Source organism: Ruditapes philippinarum, unplaced genomic scaffold, assembly GCF_026571515.1.
Source record: "Ruditapes philippinarum isolate M1 unplaced genomic scaffold, ASM2657151v2 ctg12895_1_1_1_1, whole genome shotgun sequence".
NCBI lineage: Eukaryota > Metazoa > Mollusca > Bivalvia > Venerida > Veneridae > Ruditapes > Ruditapes philippinarum.
The window spans coordinates 2895-24656 of record NW_026859251.1 but is presented as its reverse complement, the minus strand read 5'-3'; the positions used below and the strand labels follow the sequence as shown (position 1 = coordinate 24656).

The following is a 21762-nucleotide window of genomic DNA, read 5'->3' as shown; positions in this document are numbered from 1 at the left end:
TAGAAAATTATTTTACAAAGAAAAAATGCTATTTAATCATATGTAAAGATTTTATAATATTTCACAATGTCATTTACAAATATTTGATGTTAAATTTGATGCATTTTCAAAATGGCGCCGTTTGTTCGCAAATATTCTGTTTTTCAATAGATCATGCATGGCTTTATCACATTATTTTCTAAAATATTTATCTTTCTTTCACATGTTTAAAGATTTTTAAAGCACATCATGTTGCCAGAATTTTCATGTTTGCTCCTGTATTTAAGTGTTGCCCTTTTCTTGAACACTTACATAATTTGCTTATAGAAAACTGTACTGAGTTATACCAAGACATCTTAAATTTTGGCGAGAAGGATTTACATAGCGTGTTTCCAGACCATTCTATTTTAAGATAAAAATTATAACATTAGTTGTGATGACTCAACAAGTTATATGACCTAGATAAATTGGCTATTATTTAATATATCCGATGCTTTCGGCCTATAATAGCGAACAGTTTTTATATAATAAACCATATTAACTTTCAAGTCTTTAAGGAATTTTTAAAACTATACAAATGCATTCTTGGTTTAATAAAGAGAGGTGAAAAAAGTATCTTAAACTTTTAGTAGATGTGTGCTTAAGTGATGTAATGCTAAAGTTATAGGGTGATCTGTATATTTGTACATAATAAATGTATATTAATGTATTGCTTATCCATGTTCTAGTCAGATTTGATGTTGTTTTTTTTCCAGTTAAGTATATACAGATGTTTATAGTTATCTATAAGATCTAAATACTTTTTTTGTGTGTTTGAGGTACTGTGTATCTCATTGTCAAACTAGTATGTTTGTATGCATGTACATGATTTATATTCAGTGATCAGAAAACAACATATATATTACTTACCTATGTAATAAACATACATTCAGGTAACACAATAAGGATACATCCAGAAGGATGGGATATTGTCATGCTACAGTATGACGTGAAATATGACAAATTAGGGTCATCATGGCCTTCTTGTTACTTTAAGACATGTTTTTCTGTGTATATATGTATATAGTTTTCTTAGTATGATTTTGTATAATTTACAAAGATAAGTATTTGTGTATTATGTATATGTATTCAATATGTTCATTAGGGTCATCATGGCTGTCTTGTTACTTTTATGATTTTGTAAACATGTATAAAGTTTTCTTAGTGGAATTTACCATTAAGATTTGTAAATGTCCATATTTCATTTATTGCCGGGACACAACTCATACACAATTGAATGTATCTACATGAAACGTATTTGGTAGTTCTAAATATCTGATTGAGGTACAATGTATATGTGAAAATTTTGTAGTTATTTACCTTTGTAACAGTTTATACTAAATTTTCATGCAGAGCATACCTTTAAAGGCACATTATGCCTCAGAAATCTGTTTTTATGCCACCGCAGCATCTGCGATGCGGTGGCATATAGCGATTCACCTGTGTGTGTGTGCGTGTGTTTGTGTGTGTGTTTGTGTGTGTGTTTGTGTGTGTGTTATATAGATTATATAGTGAACTTAAAAAATCTTCTTGTGAAAAACCACTAGTCCAATTTCAACCAAACTTGGCAGGATTGTTCCTTGGGTGAAGGGCTTCCAAAGTTGTTCAAAGAATTTCATTCCATGCAGAAATCTGGTTGCCATGGCAACCAAAAGGAATTATAAGAATAAATTTAAAAAATCTTCTTGTAAAGACCCAAAAGGCCTAGAGTTTAGATATTTTGCATAAGGCATTGTCTGGTAGACCTCTAACAAGATTGTTCAAATTATAGCCCTGGGGTCAAAATTGGCCCCGCCCAGAGGGTCATTGATTTTCACTATGTACATATAGTAAAAACTTAAAATATCTTCTTGTAAAAACCCAAAAGGCCTAGAGCTTAGATATTTTGCATAAGGCATCTTCTGGTAGACCCTTACTAAGATTGTTCAAATTATAGCCCTTGGGTCAAAATCGGCCCCGCCCCGGGGTCATTGATTTTCACTATATGTACATATAGTAAAAAACTTAAAACACCTTCTTGTAAAGACCCAAAAGGCCTAGAGCTTATATATTTTGCGTAAGGCATTGTCTGGTAGACCTCTACCCAGATTGTTCAAATTATAGCCCTGGGGTCAAAATCGGCCCCGCCCTGGGGGTCATTGGTTTTCCTTATATGTATATAGTAAAAACTTATAGTAAAAACTTCAAAAAAAATTCTTCCAGCAATTGACAAATGCTAGAGGTTAGATATTTTGCATGAAACATTGTGTAGTAAACCTCTAGCAAGATTGTTCAAATTATAGCCCTGGGGTCAAAATTGCCCCCGCCCTTGGGGTCATTGATTTCAATATATACATATAGTAAAAAATAAATAAATCTTATTGCCTGAAGGTACAAGGCTTAGAGCTTTTATATTTGTTAAATTATATCATCTGAAGGTACTCTACAAAAGTTATTCAAATTTTGCCTCTTGTGTCAAAATTAGCCCCGCCCCCTGGTGGCCATAGGTTTTCCTTATATGTATATAGTACAAACTTAAAAAATCATCTTCTCTAAATTTACAAAGGCTAGAGTTAAGATATTTTGCATGAAACATTGTGTAGTGAACCTCTGGCAAGATTGTTCAAATTATAGCCCTGGGGTCAAAATTGGTTCCCCCCCGGGGGTCATTGATTTTCATTATGTACATATAGTGAAAAAATAAAAAATATTTTTGTCTGAAGGTACAAGGCATAGAGCTTTGATGTTTGATATATAATATCATTTATAGGTCCTCTACCAAAGTTGTTCAAAATTTTCCCCTGGTGTCAAAATTGGCCCTGCCCGGGGGCAGTGATTCTCATTATATATGTACACATAGTAAAAACAGAAAATAAAACAAATGTTTTCTGAATGGGAGAAAGGTATAGCTTAGATATTTGACATGAAATGTTGTTTGGTGGACCTGTATCAAAATTGTTTTGAATTAAACCATTGGGTCAAAATTATGCCTTGCCCAAGGGGACAGTGACCTACTTTCTTGTCCTTTGATGTGCAGCAATGACATTTTGACCATGTGCACAGTTTTAGTTGTAAAATTGAACTTTGATATCAGGTGACCTAGATTTTGATGATGTGACCTACTTTCTTGTCCTTTGATGTACAGCTATGAAATTTGAACCATGCGGTGGCATAGCATTTTTCTCAAATGCAATCTTGTTATACAATTCTTTAGAAATGTCAAACATGTGTTTAATAATGATTTTAAGAACATGATAGATTTTTTAAAATAGCTGGGGAAAGTAGCGCTGAATGTGCAGTTATATGTCCTAAAGTGAACAAAATGTAAACAAAAGTAGTAGTTTTGCTTGCATACAAAATAATAATATACTACAATTGCCAACAAAGCAGCTCGATCAATTTTATGACAAATGAGTATTTTTTTTTAAACTAAAAAAATACTAAAAACAAAGTTTAAAAAAAAAAGAAAAGATTTCTGAGGCATAATGGGCCTTTAAGTCTGTATGATGTTTGAACATGAAATATTATATTATCCTTCTGACAAAATGGCATTCAAGGTCATTGCAACTTATTTGCAATAGAAGAGAGGCTGTTGTAAAACTATTTGAAGACTTATATTGACATGTAATGATGAAAATTTATAATGATGTTTTTAAAAGTTGATCAATTGTTGGTTAAAGACCCATTATACATCAGAAATGCTATCATTTTATTTCTTATTTTCATCAATCTGATATCTACAACAGATTTGACCTTTTTACAAGGTTTAGGAAATATAAGAATTGAGATATTTCTTTATTACTATTTTACATATTATTTAGTAAAGGGAGATGAATATGTAAAAGTACATTTTGTTATATACATGTATATTATAGTAATCATACTGTCGGTACTGATTGCAAGTATGATATGTTTACAGTAATCTTATATTTCATAAATTAATGTTCTATACATAAATGTAGATAATATATTATACTTCATATATTTAATAAAAATGAAATTGTAAAACAACATTGAGGTTTTAGTTATCATATACAAATATATATGTACGTAAATCAGTTGTAAGAAAGCTGTATAATACAGTTATCCTGGATGTTGTTTCCTATTGGGGAAATAATTATTATGTGACACCAGTACTGGTTAGTCCAGGAATATAAGAGTAAACACAAGATTGAACCTTGACAAGTTTCTTTACAATCTAAACAAGTTGGAGTGGTCGTATTGTACGGATGCAAATTGTTGAAAAACAATAATTAATGTGGTTTTATTATGAAGGTGCAAAGTATCGACCAGAGCAACAAGGATAGAAACCTTTTCATTGATGTTGTCTAGAATGAAAACAAAAAATAAACAACCTGGCCTCATTATGAATTATCGCAGACTTGAAAACCATAACAAGCTGGCCGCTGTACAAAAGTACCTAGATATAAGATCCAAAATGAGGCTGGCAACATTGTAAATGAACCTTAATATAACCAAAAAACAACAACAAAAAACAAGTTGGCCGATAATGTTATAAACCAAAACAACTAGCCGCATTATTAAAGGACCCAGATATAAGAACCTGCATTATGAAAGAGCCTAGAGATAAGAACCATAACATGCTGTCCGCAATGTGAAATAACATAGATTTAAGAACCTAAACATACTGGCAGCAATGTGAAATAACATAGATTTAAGAACCTTAACAGGCTGTCCGCAATGTGAAATAACAAATATTTAAGAAACTAACGGGCTGTCCGCAATGTGAAATAAAATAGATTTAAGAACCTAAACAAACTGCCATACCACCTTAATCAGGGCGTTCATACCTTTATGTTTCTTATGTATTCAATGAGGAAATATGCGAATTTAAAAGTAGCAGACATTCATTTCCTGTATCAATAAAAGCAATTTCTTCAAATAGTATTTTACTTTGTAACATCCCCAATCGGTCAAACCAAGTAATGTGACGGGTAAAGCTTTATATTTCTTTATGTCGTTTTGTCTTCTTATTTCTGTAACGTATGTCATTTTGTCATTTTACATCTGTAATACTATATATATAAGAAGATTGCACGGGTTTTTCGTGAGGCGGGAATCTTGTATACATGTATTACACATGTTAAGAATGTTTTTCATTCGACGGGCGTTACTGAAAGGGTAAAGTTGTTTCATAGTTCGCCTAATCGAAGCATATGTAATTAATTTAATTAATTTTAGTTATTAATTTTATACGTTGCATACGGACAAATAAAATTTAAAAAAAAATTGAGCCCGGGTTGTAATATGTATAAACATTATTTTTTTTTGTGTGTGTTATTAATTTGTACCACGGATGAGAATATCCCGCCATCCATATCCTGAGAATAGCTTAGCACTTGCTGCGGGTACAGGTTTTTTATCCATTAAAATGGTTTTGTTTCCTGTGCGGCTTTGGTGTTCTATGACGGATTTCATGTGGTACTTTTACATCAGTGTTAGGTGATATTTAAAATCAAATACATATAAAAATGTTTTCAGTGTTATCATAACAGTATTTCATCATAGATGTGTTATAATATGTTTACATTGTTGGTTCATATGCTGAAAGTTGTTCATTTATATTATATGTTATTTTGGTTTTGGAGTGATATATGTGGATATATTACCTGTCAAGATTTATATCTTGGCAGGTAATATATCCACATATATCACTCCAAAACCAAAATAATAATTTTATTACCCTTCCCGTGCCGAGTTAAGACGATTTTGAAATAAATCATTGCTACTTCAAATGAAACGTCGAAATAAGATTCCGTTTAGGATACCCCTTCACCATAACATGACGTCACATAAATACATGACGTATTTTCTTTCGGACATAACGGATGTAAACAAGAGAAAAGGAGTAGTGTGTTGAACGCACTTTTTTGGAATTAATATCAAGCTTTCACAAGGTCATATTTGTTTCCTATACTTACGAGAATATGTATCATTACTCTATTTTGGTAAATATTTATCATTTGATAGTTTAAAAGTGCTTACAAATCGGAATTTATATCGCGTAAAATCAAACCGTACGCGCATCGCACGGCGCATGTTGTTTACAACGTGGGGTACCAATCGGGGAAATTTAATGTGTATATTACCCGTCTGGCTCGGTTATATCAATTTCTTTCGGGTGATCAATATATCCAATCAAAAAGGCGGAAAAAATCTGGAAGGGTAATAAATAGAGAATAACATGCTACTGTCTTTTGATATCAATTTTATCAGGCGAGGCTGATATGGGCTAGAAAGGGCGAGGCTTGCCGAGCCCTTTCTGCCCATATCAGCCGAGCCTGATAAAATTGATATCAAAAGACAGTAGCATGTTTTTCTATTTATCATGTAACACATAATAACTGTCAAAATAACAAAATAATCTACTTTTAAATAGCGAATTTCGTTAAAAAGGGGGATTTTTGTTCAAAGAAATAATTCTTGAAAACAAATTCCTCCGCCCCTGAAACTGAGAATTTGTAAATGGCGGCCATTTTTTCTTTCGACTTGGATAAAAGATACAAAAGAATGTAGGCTAAATACGATAAAAATCTTACCTTTAATTTAAACATCGATCCAAAAATCCACTTAGAATCACATGAACTAAACTTTACTGCAATTTTTGTCTTGAATTGTCAAATTCAAAAGTTCACGATAATTTCAATCAAAGAAATCAAATCGGCAATCAAACACAAGCTACTGTACACAACCATGCGTCTTATTTTTTAAACGAAACAATTTCTTCACTTTTTAAATAATAATCCGGCGAAATAAAGTAAACATTTACAAGTTCTCAAAGAAAATCGTCTAGCCTGTTTGTTATGATTACATGTATAGTGTGACGTGAACATCGATGATGTCATTTGCAATATAAATTATGACGTCACTTCATTTAGTTGGTGCTTAAACTATTCGCTATCTAATTTATTCGTAATTGAAATCGAAATAATAAATGAATAAATATCGCACCTTGATTCAAGACTTGTAAGGGTATGAGATAACATTGTAGAATTCACATGCTGATGAAAATAAGAATATAAGCAATTGAAAAAAGTCCGTTAAAATGGGCGGGGCTTATTTTTGATATCAGGTTACTGACCTGATAACAAAAATAATTATCAGGCAAGTGTTATCGGGCAGTTACCATAGTAGTTGCATGATAAATATGTATAAGGATTTTGATATTAAATTCGATCAGTAACGCACCGCATTCTGTAAACGTCAAACGTCTTGTTGTTCTTTTACCAACTACTTAATTAAGAAATGCTTTATTTTCGGAAGAGCGTAGCGAGGGAGAAAAAAAAACCATTTGTATTCGACACAAAAGACAAAACATTTACCTTACCAATATTGTAAATACTTTACATTATCATACAGACAAAATCAAAATATAATATTTACTGTTGAAATTTAGTGAAAATGAATAATACAGTGTATATACAAAGTTCATAACTTTGAAACGACCTTTCTGTCTCTCCGACGAATCGTGACACTTACTCGTATACTGCCATACCATCTAAATCAGGGCTTTCATATGTTTATGTTTCTTATATCTTTAATGAGGAAATATGCGATTAAGATAGTAGCAGACAGTAATTTTCTGTATTAACAAAAACAATTTCTTCAAAAACGTTACTCTTTGAACTGTCAAATCAGTAATGTGACGGGTATAGCTACATGTATATATAAGCACTAAAGACAAGACACATGCCTACATTTTTCTTGCATAACAGACTGGCGTTTCCATGAGTTTTACCCATGTCGGAAATTTCATCTGGCATGGGGGTGCCAGATGAGTCGCGTGCCAAACAACGTCATTTTAGCGTACTTTATGAATGAACCGCGATAAAATGACGTCGTTTAGAAAGAGAAATATGTGCTAAGGATGACGTCATTTCGCCTTTGTTATTTAAGTTCATACGCTATTGTAAGAAAATATGACAGATATTATTAATCAATGTTGTTAATGCTTAAAATAATCGTACACAAATTCAAAATATAATATTTACTGTTGAATTATAGAGAGAAAAAAATGATTAAGAATATAAACGAAATTCATGACTTTTTTCGACGGAATTTGACACTTATACTGCCATACCAGCGTATCAAGAGATTTAATACCTTTATGTTTTTTATATGTTCAATGGGAAAATATGTGAATTTAATATAGTAAGCAGACACTAATTTTCTGTATCAATTAGAGAAATTTCTTCAAACACCTTTCTTTTGGAATCAAATCAATTGTTGTGACGTGTAAAGCTATATTCTTCACTAAAGACCAAACATATACCTTCAGTTTTCAATATTGTAAATGCTGGGAAAATGTGCCAAAAAATCAAATTATAATATTTATTGTTGAAATTTAGTAAAAAAATATTAATAATATATACATGTATAATACACGAAAATCATGAGAATATGTTGTACCAAATAATTTTGTATTTCTTCAAGGAGTGAGCAAGATATAGACCTGACGAATCTGGATGCACAAGCCAAAAGTGGCGACTCTGTTGAGCTCACCGCAAGAGGGCTGGACAAAAATAATCAAAGGTTGCTATGAAAGTCAATAGTTGCTATGGAAAGTCCATGTTTGCAATGGAAAATCACTTATTGCTATGGAAATTACTGGTCGATAAAAAAAACAAGCTTTCCTATTGCAGTTAATGCTTGCTAAGGAAAGTAAATTAGTTGCTATGGAAGTCAATGGATGCTTTGGAAGGTCGATTGTTGCTACGGAAATCACTAGTTGCTAAATAAATGAAATGGTACTAAGGAAGGAAATGGTTGCTACTGAAAGTCTATGATTGCTATGGAACAATTGGTTGCTAAGAAAAATTAAAGGTTGCTATAACAGACTATAGTTGCTAAGCAATTAACTTGTTGCTATAGAAATTCCATATTTGTATGTAGAAATCATAGGTTGCTAAGTTAAATCAATGGTTGCTATAGCAGTCAAATTGAGTAGTTTATAAGCTGTAGATCTTCTGATTTAGAGAGAAAAATCTACAAAGTTTTTTCTTTCAATTGAACCATAGTTCTGCATGAAATAAAATTCTTTGAACAATTTTTAAAGAGAGCTACATGCCAGGAAATTTTCTGCTAAGTTTTAACAATAGTGGCCAATTGGTATTAGGAGTTGTGTTTTAAGAACATATTTGACACCATTAACAACACACAACAGACGCAGAGTGACAGCAAAAGCTCATCTTTGAGCTCAGGTTAGCTAAACAGGAGTTCTAAATGAGCTTTTGTTCCATTATACTATTGTCCTAGTAAGCTTTTGTCATAAACTCATAAATCCTTCAATTTAATTAAACAGAGGTCTGAAAATTTGCTATCAGTGCCAATTAACCTCCAATTTGCTTAATTCTCAAATATATCTGACATTTGATTGGCTAACAAGTTTGGTTTTACTCCATTTTTGAACACATTTTCATCCTTATCTCTGGGCTTGGTCAATCTTACCGATTTTCCTGGATAACTAACCAGTAATCAGAGGCAAGTGACAAATGACCGTAAGACTAAATATCTGATATCAGCTGTTATGAAGACATTAAGCTCCTACTTAGGATTTAGACCGCACCCCTTGTTTACAAATCCGATGCTCTCCAGATTACTTCAAAGAACATGCCGCAATTAGTTTTCCAAGCACAGCTTTAAAATAAAATGAAACACTTTTTACATCTTTAACCATTTAATAATGTAACACAATGTATGTAAAATCATTTCAAATACATAACTGACAATATATAAATACTTGAATCACAAGGTACCAAACAAAGACAAATCAATAGCTTTACAAATGCACTTGTCTTATCTTTGCTTGCTTATTTCTTATACATATCTCAAATAATAAATCTTAAAATGTCTAAATATTTGTTAGTGCATTAAAGACAATTTACACAGCAAAAACAGTTTTTATCGCCTCTCAAAATCTTAACCTTACAAGTGACACAATTACCATGTATATACATGCACCGGTATTTATGTATATTTTTCCTTTTTCCCGTTTGGTTTAAAGTGCCATCAATACTGTCAAGGTCATATTGTGATGTTCCAGCTTTTTTGTGAAGAAAGACTCTATAACTGCTCCTCCATGCTGGCATCCAACTTTAGGTAAACTAGCTGGATAGCTTCCTCACATGAAAAATCCAAAATCCCTTGTGGCATTTGAACGTTAAGGTACAAGCGTTTTGAAATCAAAAACAACATTTACCAACAACTCCATGTCATTAGGTGAATATCAGTCGCAAGTATGAGAAATGTTCAACATTCCTCATTCTGATCTTAAAATCAAATTAATTTCTCTTTCTGTAAATTTTTGTTAATTTTCCACAACAAACAATTAATTTCTCTTTCTGTAAATGTTCGTTAATTTCCCACAACAAACAATAATTATTGATTTATCTTTCTGTAAATGTTTGTTAATTTCCCACAACAAAAAATTGTTTTATCAAAACATGTCCTCCTCGTACGCCACTACATCTCTTTTATCTTTGTGACATCCTTTCTGTGAATTGTTACTGGCTGTAAATATGAAAAAATAAAGATAGTTCAATACATCTGTACTACAAGAGTGATAAGATGTATAGCCAGGAATGTGAAATATGTTGCTGGTCTTGTACGTAAAAACATCTCTAATTGCAAAGACTTGTCACAAGAAACACTTGTCATGGGAAGAAATCTTTGCATAACCGATCATTTAATTTATAAAATATCAATTTATAAAATATCAGAAAATTGGCTGAAAATATGACAGAAGAAAAATAGTTCAACACAATATGCAATAATACTAGTATACAGTAGTGTTCCTTTTTTATCTTATTATAAAACAAGAGCTGTCGGTAGGACAGCAACGCTCGACTATTCTTAGTGCTTGATAGTAAAAAAAAATGTTGGATACAGTTACCTCCTCCTGTTTACAGGTTGGGGTAATGATAGTGAACAAGTGTGCAAAGTTTCAAAGCCATATGTCAATGAACTTGGAAAATATTTAAGGTATTACAAAAACTTTAACATAAATTCTAAGTCGAAAAAGGGGCATAATTCTGTCAAAATGCTTGATAGAGTTACCTCCTCCTGTCTACAAGTTGGGATCATAATGGTGAACAAGTGTGCAAAGTTTCAAAGCCATATGTCAATGGACTTTGAAAATATTTGAACTATTACAAAAACTTTAACATAAGTGGTTACGCCGACGCAGACGCCGACACTGACGCTGATGCCGACGCTCGGGTGACTGCAATAGCTCTACTTATTCTTATCGAATAGTCGAGCTAAAAATGGAAGAAAATGTGAAAATCTGAACTTGGACATTGACACTAACATCTGTTATACAAATAAAATGGACAGCCAAAACTGAAACAAGAGGGCCATGATGGCCCTGAGGTCGCTCACCTGTATATGGCCCCCCCCCCACCCGGGCCAATTTTTACCCAAGGGCTTTATTTGTTTATTTAAACAGACTTAGTAGACACCCATAAGAAAATGTTTCATGCTAAACATCTAAGTTCTTGCTCATTGGGTTTTTAAAAGAAGATTTTTAAAGTTTTTACTATACACATATAGTTAAAACAATGACACCCCTGGGGCAGGGCCAGTTTTGACCCCGGGCCTTTATTTGAACAAACTTTGTAGATATTTACTTAAAAGATGTTTCATGCTTTATTATCTAAACTCTAGCTATTTGGGTTTTTTCAAAGAAGATTTTTAAGTTTTTTTCTATACACAGATAAGGAAAATCAATGACCCCCCCCCCCCCCCGGGGCGGGGCCAGTTTTGACCCCAGGGCTTTTATTTGAACATACTTGGTAGACACCCATTAGAACATCTTTCATGCTAAATATCTTAGCTCTAGCTTATTGAGTTCTTTAAAAGAAGATTTTTAAGTTTTTACTACATGCATATAGGGATAATCATTGACCCCCTGGGGCTGGGCCAATTTTGACCCCAGGGCTTTTATTTGACACAAACTTGGTAGACACTCACTAGAAGATGTTTCATGCTAAATATCTTAGCTCTAGCTCTTTGGGTTCTTTAAAAGATTATTTTTTAAGTTTTTACTATATGCATATAGGGAAAAATCAATGACCCCCTGGGGCGGGGCCAATTTTGACCCCAGGGTTTTAATTTGAACAAACTTGGTAGACACTCACTAGAAGATGTTTCATGCTTAATATCTTACCTCTAGCCTTTGGGTTTCTTTAAAAGAAGATTTTTTTAAGTTTTTACTATATGCATATAGGGAAAATCAATGACCCCCTGGGGCAGGGCCAATTTTGACCCCAGGGCTTTTATTTGAACAAAACTTGGTAGACATTCACTACAAGATGTTTCATGCTTAATATCTAAGCTCTAGCTCTTACGGTTCTTTAAAAGAAGATTTTTAAGTTTTACTATATGCATATAGGGAAAATCAATGACCCCCCGGGGCGGGGCCAATTTTCACCCCAGGGCTTTTATTTGAACAAACTTGGGTAGACACTCAGTTAGAAGATGTTTCATGCCAAATATCTTAGCTCTAGCTTTTACGGTTCTTTAAAAGAAGATTTTTTTAAGTTTTTACTATATGCATATAGGGAAAATCAATGACCCCCTGGGCGGGGCCAATTTTGACCCCAGGGCTTTTATTTGAACAAACTTGGTAAGACACTCACTAGAAGATATTTCATGCCAAATATCTAAGCTCTAGCTCTTTAGGGTTGTTTTAAAAGAAGAAGAATTATTTAAAGATTTTTCTTTCGGTTGCCATGGCAACCAGAGTTCTACATGGAATTAAATTCTTTGAACAATTTTTAAAGGTGACCACCAAAGGAACATTCCTGTGAAAAGTTTGGATGAAATTGGCTCAGTGGTTTTATGAGGAGATGTCATTTAAAGCAAAAGTTTACGGACGGACGACGGACGGACGGACAGACGGACGCCGGACGAAAAGCGATCACAAAAGCTCACCCTGTCACTTTGTGGACAGGTGAGCTAAAAAGGGCAGGCCTATTAAAGTGTTTTCAAAGGTTGAGAAATGATATTTCTACAAGGATATAGTATTTTACAGCTTCATATACTATTGGCTATTTGACTTTAACATATAGATATTGACATCCCTTTTACAAAAAATGAGCAGCACAAGTCCACTATATTTTCAAAAGGGAAAATTATATTTACCTAGAGAAGCCCATGAAGTGCTGGATGGATTTGCTGGTACTGTTCAAATGATGGTTGTCTTCTTGCCATGGAGACACGTAACTGAACACTATTCAATCATAGCGCCATCTACCTGCAGTATAAAAATCTCTATAGTTTAAAACCTCTGCTGAGCGACCCTTTATATAGCAATACCTCTCACAATAACAGTTTCATTTTCTTCCCCATAGCTATAATCACACATCACATTTTACCTCCTTTGTGACTCAGAACACAGTAAAATCAACCTTTTGTTGACTAAAAATCAACATATCTTTTGTCTTAAATGAATCATCTTTTGTGTAAAATCAATTCTTTTGCATAAAATCAACTGTCTGTTGTTCGAAATCAACTATAGATAAATTCAGTGTTAAATTAAAAACTCTTCTGCTACAATAATAAGGTATATTGTATAATAAAAGATGGTATTTCCTGTTGTAGAAAAGAGAACTGTTTGTTTTCAGAGCAATTCTGTTGAAATACATGTATGAACAATATGATGGCATTTTGACATTCTTTCAAATATATAATGGTTTTGAAGAGGGATTTTGAAATATTTGTAAAACTGTAGTTTTTCTGTTATCTTCTGGAGGCCTACTGCTTTAAATAATTCTTTCGTGTAAAATCAACAAGTGCTAAATAAATTCTTTGTGTCACATTATCTTTTGTGTGAAAACATTCTTTTGCATAAAATCAATAATAATAATGCCTGAAGCGGCACCTGAGGTCTTTCTCTGCCAGTAAAGCTACAGCATTGTTAGATGATCTTTACAACTTCAGTGTAATTTAAAACACCCCCACCCCTAAAATAAAACTCCACAACACTCCTACTACTACATAAACATTACAGACCCACCTCTTGTATGGCCATATCTGCACAGTCCATTTTGTCAAAGGTTACAAAACCACAACTAAAGATATACAAAAACATTGTATTAAAACATAATGAATATAATTATTTCAGTTACAAAATATTTCCTTTCAAATACATCTACAATGATTCATAAAATTGCATGTATTTCATTTCAAATATAAATTGAAATATATGTGAAAGCCAAACTTTTTTTTCAATAATTTTCAATAGTTAAAAAGTAATCTTCATTTTTAATGTGTAGGTGGTTAGATAGACAAAGTGAAAATAGAACAGTGGTCCTTGTGGAATAAAGGTTAATTGGGATGTACAACACCATCTTTTCATTTGAGACGTCTCGGATTTGAGCACAACTAACTGGAGTAAGAAATTCAACTAACTAGAGTTAGTAATTCATTCAGCATTGCTACAAGTCACTCAGTTAAATCGTTACCCATGTGGTTGGTGAAATTTTGGGTACCTGAGTGGCAAGGGTAAAAATAAGTTCCCTTTATGGGCACATGAGTGGTTGGTGCTACCATTTGTACATACATGTTTAGTGTTATTATATGTACCTGAGTGGTTGGTGTAACCATGTGTACCTGAGTGGTTGGTGTTACCATGTGTACATAATTATGTGGTTAGTGTAATTATGTGTACATATGTGGTTGGTGTAACCATGTGTACCTATGTGGTTGGTGTAATTATATGTACCTGAGTTGATGGTGTAACCATGTGTACCTATGTGGTTGGTGTAAATATTATAACCTGTGTGGTTGGTGTAACCATGTGTACCTGAGTGGTTGGTGTAACATTGTGTACATATGTGGTTGGTGTAACCATGTGTACCTATGTGGTTGGTGTAATTATATGTACCTGAGTTGATGGTGTAACCATGTGTACCTATGGTGGTTTGGTGTAAATTTTTAAAACCCTGGGGGTTTTGGTTAACCATGTGAAACCTGACTTGGTTGGTGAAACCCTTGTGTTTGTTTGAATTTTGAAAAAAAAACGGTACCTATGGGGTTTGGGAAACCCAGGTTATACCTGAGGGGGCTGGTTTTAATTCGTACCTGTGTGGTTGTTGAAACCATGTGTCCCCAAAGGGGTTTGGGGTTGAAAACCCAATTGACCCGGAGGGTTGGTGTTACCATGTGAACCCAAGGGGGGTTGGGTGAAAATAATTTTTGCACCTAGGGTGGTTGGAAAATAAAAGGGGTACCTGAGGGTTTTTTGAAACCCCATGTGTTTTTTTCTGTTTGGTAACATTTGTCCCTTTGTGTGGTTGTTGTTAAACCATGTGTACCCAAGTGGTGGTGTAATTATGTGCATCTATGTGATTGGTGTAATTATGTGTACCTGAGTGGTTGGTGTAAACATGTGTACCTGAGTGATAGGTGTAAATATTGGTACCTGTGTGGTTATTGATCAACCACTCTTTAATTCAAAACCTGTCTTCGTAGGATAACAATATTTACACTTTGAGAAGTTGTAGGTCAATCTTTTGCATTTGGCAGCTAATCTGGATTCTAGAGAAAAACATTTAATCTGAACTCACTTCCTTTCTTTCTCCATGGATATGTTGACGATATTACCAAAGTTATGGAAGGCCTTCCTCAGTAATTCCTCATTCACACCATGACCATGAACATACACAGTGTTACCTAAACAAAACCAAATTTCACTATATGATACATTTACAGAATTTTACTTTTCCTAATCTTAACTACATTTGTATTTTTGTGACCACAAACCTTTAAAGCCATGATATGCCTCAGAAACCAACTATTTTTCTTCTTTAAAGAAAGGGCAAATGTGAGTTTTATAGTTAACATCATGTTTGATGCTTATCACCTGAATAATACAGCCATTAATATGAAATTCTTTGTCATACAAGTAGCAAAATGTTAACAAAGTAGTACTTTGAATTTTATACAAAATATTAAATCACTATAAGTGCACTATTTATATTTTAAGTTTGGATTAGTAGAGAGCTTCAGCTAAGGTTGCAATCATTTTGCTGAATTTCTACGGAGATTTAAATTACCTTTTTTAGGAAGAGGTTCCCTATCAGGTCTGTCTGGTCTCTCACGTCTATCTCTATCATCTCTTCTGTCCTCTCTTTCAATACCTGAAACACAGTCAAACAACAGACAAATTAGAAACAATACATAAGAGGTGACATTCATAAGAAGTGGTCAGTATCGATTCACTGAAACACAGCCAAACAACAGACAAATTAGAAACAATACATAAGAGGTGATATTCATAAGAAGCTGTTAATATCAATTAACTGAAACACAGCCAAACAACAGACAAATTAGAAACAATACATAAGATGTGATATTCATAAGAAGCTGTTAGTATCAATTCACTGAAACACAATCAAACAACAGACAAATTAGAAACAATACATAAGATGTGATATTCATAAGAAGCTGTTAGTATCGATTCACTGAAACATAGTCAAACAACAGACAAATTAGAAACAATACATAAGAGGTGATATTCATAAGAAGCTGTTAGTATCAATTCACTGAAACACAGTCAAACAACAGACAAATTAGAAACAATACATAAGACGTGATATTCATAAGAAGCTGTTAGTATCAATTCACTGAAACACAGTCAAACAACCGACAAATTAGAAACAATACATAAGAGGTGATATTCGTAAGAAGTGGTCAGTATCAATTAACTGAAACACAGTCAAACAACAGACAAATTAGAAACAATACATAAGATGTGATATTCATAAGAAGCTGTTAGTATCAATTCACTGAAACAAAATCAAACAACAGACAAATTAGAAACAATACATAAGATGTGATATTCATAAGAAGCTGTTAGTATCGATTCACTGAAACATAGTCAAACAACAGACAAATTAGAAACAATACATAAGAGGTGATATTCATAAGAAGCTGTTAGTATCAATTCACTGAAACACAGTCAAACAACAGACAAATTAGAAACAATACATAAGACGTGATATTCATAAGAAGCTGTTAGTATCAATTCACTGAGACACAGTCAAACAACCGACAAATTAGAAACAATACATAAGAGGTGATATTCGTAAGAAGTGGTCAGTATCAATTAACTGAAACACAGTCAAACAACAGACAAATTAGAAACAATACATAAGATGTGATATTCATAAGAAGCTGTCAGTATCGATTCACTGAAACACAGTCAAACAACAGACAAATTAGAAACAATACATAAGATGTGATATTCATAAGAAGCTGTCAGTATCGATTCACTGAAACACAGCCAGACAACAGACAAATTAGAAACAATACATAAGAGGTGACATTTATAGGAAATGAACAGTATCAATTAACTGAAACACAGCCAAAACAACAGACAAATTAGAAACAATACATAAGAGGTGATATTCATAAGAAGTGGTCAGTATCAATTAACTGAAACACAGTCAAACAACAGACAAATTGGAAACAATACATAAGAGAAGATATTCATAAGAAGTGGTCAGTATCAATTAAGTGAAACACAGTCAAACAACAGACAAATTAGAAACAATACATAAGAGGTGATATTCATAAGAAGTGGTCAGTATCAATTAAGTGAAACACAGTCAAACAACAGACAAATTGGAAACAATACATAAGAGGTGATATTCATAAGAAGTGGTCAGTATCAATTAAGTGAAACACAGTCAAACAACAGACAAATTGGAAACAATACATAAGATGTGATATTCATAAGAAGCTGTCAGTATCGATTCACTGAAACACAGCCAGACAACAGACAAATTAGAAACAATACATAAGAGGTGATATTTATAAGAAGCTGTCAGTATCAATTAACTGAAACACAATCAAACAACAGACAAATTAGAAACAATACATAAGAGGTGATATTCATAAGAAGCTGTCAGTATCAATTAACTGAAACACAGCTCAAACAACAGACAAATTAGAAACAATACATAAGAGGTGATATTCATAAGAAGCGGTCAGTATTGATTAACTGAAACACAGCCAAACAACAGACAACATCAGTTTAATATACCTGAGACAAGCAACATATTAAACATTTTGCTTATGAAATGATATATAACAGAAGGTCTTGGACATTGATAACTTGCATTTATAATTCTGAAAAGTTCCAAATGAAGACCTTCAAAGGTCCTAGAGACCAAAATCGCACCCAAAACGTTAGCTGAGAGTTACATAAAAGCCAATACTAGGGTAAGTTGGATACCAGTCCATGTTTCTTTGAAAAGTCAAGCTAAAAAGAAACTTTGTTTTAAGTTTCCAGACTGGTCAACATATGTATCACAGACTGTACTGCAATTTTACCTGTAACCGGTTACACATGTATAGATTATTTGCCGTGCCTTTAAAGCAGCATGCCTCAAGATTCATGCTAATTTTCTAGAAAATTTTGAAAATGTATTTTAAAGTAAAATATTGTGTGGTAAACAAAGAAAATAATTAACACACTACAAAAATGCATTTACAAAGCAAATATAAATTACCAAAAGAGATGTCAAAATAGGCAGAAATAGCCCTTTCTGCGTTAGTAATGCAGTATAAATATGGTGATAAATTTTGAAAAATCAGTAATTAATCGCATATTTAACATGTAAATTATAACATAAATCTTGACATTTTTTACATCTCTTAAAATCTTAGTACATTTTTCTCACGTTTGCTTTTCTTGAAATATTTTTTAATTCATCTTTAAATTTAAATAGGTATGCAGCTTTAAATTAGACCAGTTCATTCAACATTTTAGGGTATTCAATATCAAAATACAGAAATTGTGCTACCAACAGTACCAATAGCCTGTTCAGACTGACAGGCTGGATTGATACTGAACATAAAGACTAATTACTTTTATAATAAAAACAAAATAAACCTCTCTCTGGTCTTTCAGCAATTCTGTCCAGACGTTCCGGTGGTCTCTCACTACGAACAAAATTATCATATAACCCACGTACACGCTGGTGCCTTGGTCTCTGTAAATATACATGAATCATTTGTCCCTGTAGCTTAATAATTATATACTTGTATTATTTCATTGTCAAAACTAAACTGCTTAAAGTTGTGGCAAATATACAAACTATTTACTTTTCAAATCATAGAAAAAGAATATGCTGTATAAAAGAATAAGCCGTATAAAACATTTATCATACATACATTTCACAGGTTATATATCTATGTATAAATGTTTGTTTGCTATATAACCCTCTTCTAGTATCTTGGATTTTATTGTTTTACACCAACACAGTATAGGTTATATGGCAAAATTCCAGCTTTACTGGTGGAGGAAGACCTTAGGTGCCCTTCCATGCATTGCTTCATGCACAAACAGTCACCCGAGTAGAACCATCGACGTTCCATAAGCTTAAGCTGGACAGCTTCCTTACATGAAAGAATTTGAAGTCCCTGTTGAGAATTAAACCCACAACAGTGAGGGGCAAGTGGTTTGAAGTCAACGACCTTAACCACTCTGCCACTGACACTTCTCTCGGGTTATATAAACTTACAACATATCATACTACGCCACATAACCTGTCAATAATAAACTATAATGAAGTACATTGTACTAATGTTTATGTAATTTCTGAGTGCTGGTAACAAATTTCATTTACTGTGTTGACAGTGGTCTGTCCTTATTAACGCCCCAAACCCCTAATGATACAAAGATTGTACCCAAGATATTGGTGATACTATTAAATGTATTTAATTGACAAGTTCTCATCTGAGCTCTGTAAGCAAATCACTGGAATGGAGTATAAATAGTGCTTAAAATGCGTCAGTACTTACCCTATCATCTCTTTCAACTTTCTCCTCCTCATCTGGGTGTGAAGCAGCAAATGGCTGGAAGCCAACAGTGGCAGGTGTGGCAGGTAATTTCTCTGGGTCTTGAAGTTTCTTCTCAAGATTACGAGATCTCTTAAATCCCTGCTTCTCTTTCTTGTCACTCAGTTTAATAGCCTGATTAAAAAAATGAATAAATGAATGAAGAAAGGAATGAATGAATGAATGAATGAATAAATGAATAATGAATAAAGAAAAGAACAAATGAATGAATAAAGAAAAGAACAAATGAATGAATAAATGAACAATGGTACACAAAATGAATAAATGAATTAAGGAATTAATTTAGGAATGAATTATAAAAAAAATGGACTAAACAAACAAAACACACACAAAACGAATAAATAACCAAACAAATAAATAAACAAAAGAAGGATCACACAAACCAAAGAAGCAAAAAGAAAAAGTATAGCTATATTCAACTGATCAACATATGTTGAAATGATTTAATTTTAAACATATATTCGATTCTGCTTTTATACCAAGGTTCATATTATTATAAGGTATATTTTGTATTAAAACTATGATCAAAGAACTAGAAAAACTTCTATATTTAGCATAAAGAAAATATAAAAGAAGAAATTTTCCCAACATGCCGTTTTTTTAGCCTGTTTTTTAGCTTTTCGGGTGATCATGTGCTTAAAATAATGCATAATTTACTAAAGCAAAACTTTCCCTTTAAAAACTGCATTTTTTACATTTTTGGAAAACATCAAAGTTTTTAAATTTTACAAACAAGGATTGGTCATGGTTTGACCTAATTGGTGGGGGCAAGTGGTTTAAGTCAAAAATTTTTAAACCCTTTCCTAAATAAAAAGAGCATTAAAAAGTTTAAGTTTTTTTTATGTATTTATTTCTTCATGTTTTTTTTCCAAAAGCCCTTAAAATCTTGTTGCCTAAGTAAAAAATTTTCCCTAAATAAAACATTGGCTTGTCTTTTATTTACTTTTGTGTACTAAAATTAAAATGACAGAAAAACACAAATTTTTGCCACCCGGGAATTTCAAAACTTTAAAATGATTAAACCATAAGGTTTAAACTGCAACAAAATAAGTATTACATCTTTTCTTTTCACTGGCTTTTCTTACAATGCAACAAAATAAGAATTACGTCTTTTCATTGGCTTTTCTTTGACTGGTTCCCTCTCTGGCTTGACTGTCTTCAATGCTTGCAACTGCTTTTTCTGTAAAGAAAATAATTTTCATTGAATTGCTTGGCCTTTTAAAAGATAACAGTATATAGTTCTTGTCATGCTTTAGTTGATATATGGATGGATGATTTAAATTATCAATGGTTTGACAGTAAAGACAGACATTAAACTGAGCCTACCACTAAATAAGTTTTAAGCTAGCAGTCTTGGGCCTAAGACCACTAAATAAGTAAAACTACAGTAGCAGTCTTGGATCTTAGACCACTAAATAAGTTGAGCTAGCAGTCTTGGGCCTTTAAGACCACTAGTAAATTAAACTAACAGTCTCTTTATACATGTACTCCGCATTTGACAAAGTGTCTTGAATCCACAGGGCATGAAAAGCTGGGAAAGGACACAAATATTGGCATGCCAGCTGGTATTCTGTTGGGAAATATTACTTACTTGATTTTCAAGGTAATATAATTTTTTTTTTTTAAAAATCACTATTCAGGGAGTCTTTAATTTTCAGAAAATCATAGAGGGGAAAACATCATAATAGTTGAAAAAATTTCACCTTTTTAAAAGTTTAAAAAATAAAGAAAATTTCAGGTTTAATTGCTAGAATTAATTTTTTTCTTTTTGGAGGAATACAAATTTAATTTAAGAAAAGGTAATTTAAATTAAAAAAATTTTAAAATTTTTAAAATTTTAATTTTTTTCTGAAAAATTAATTTTTTCCTTTCTAA

The 21762-nt window shown here is 32.7% G+C and overlaps 1 pseudogene; it reads right to left on the bottom strand.

Annotated features, from left to right (window-relative positions):
- Nucleotides 1-9098: 9098 nt before the first annotated feature.
- On the bottom strand, nt 9099-20001 carry LOC132755795 (negative elongation factor E-like; annotated as a pseudogene).
- Between the last annotated feature and the right edge of the window lie 1761 nt (nt 20002-21762).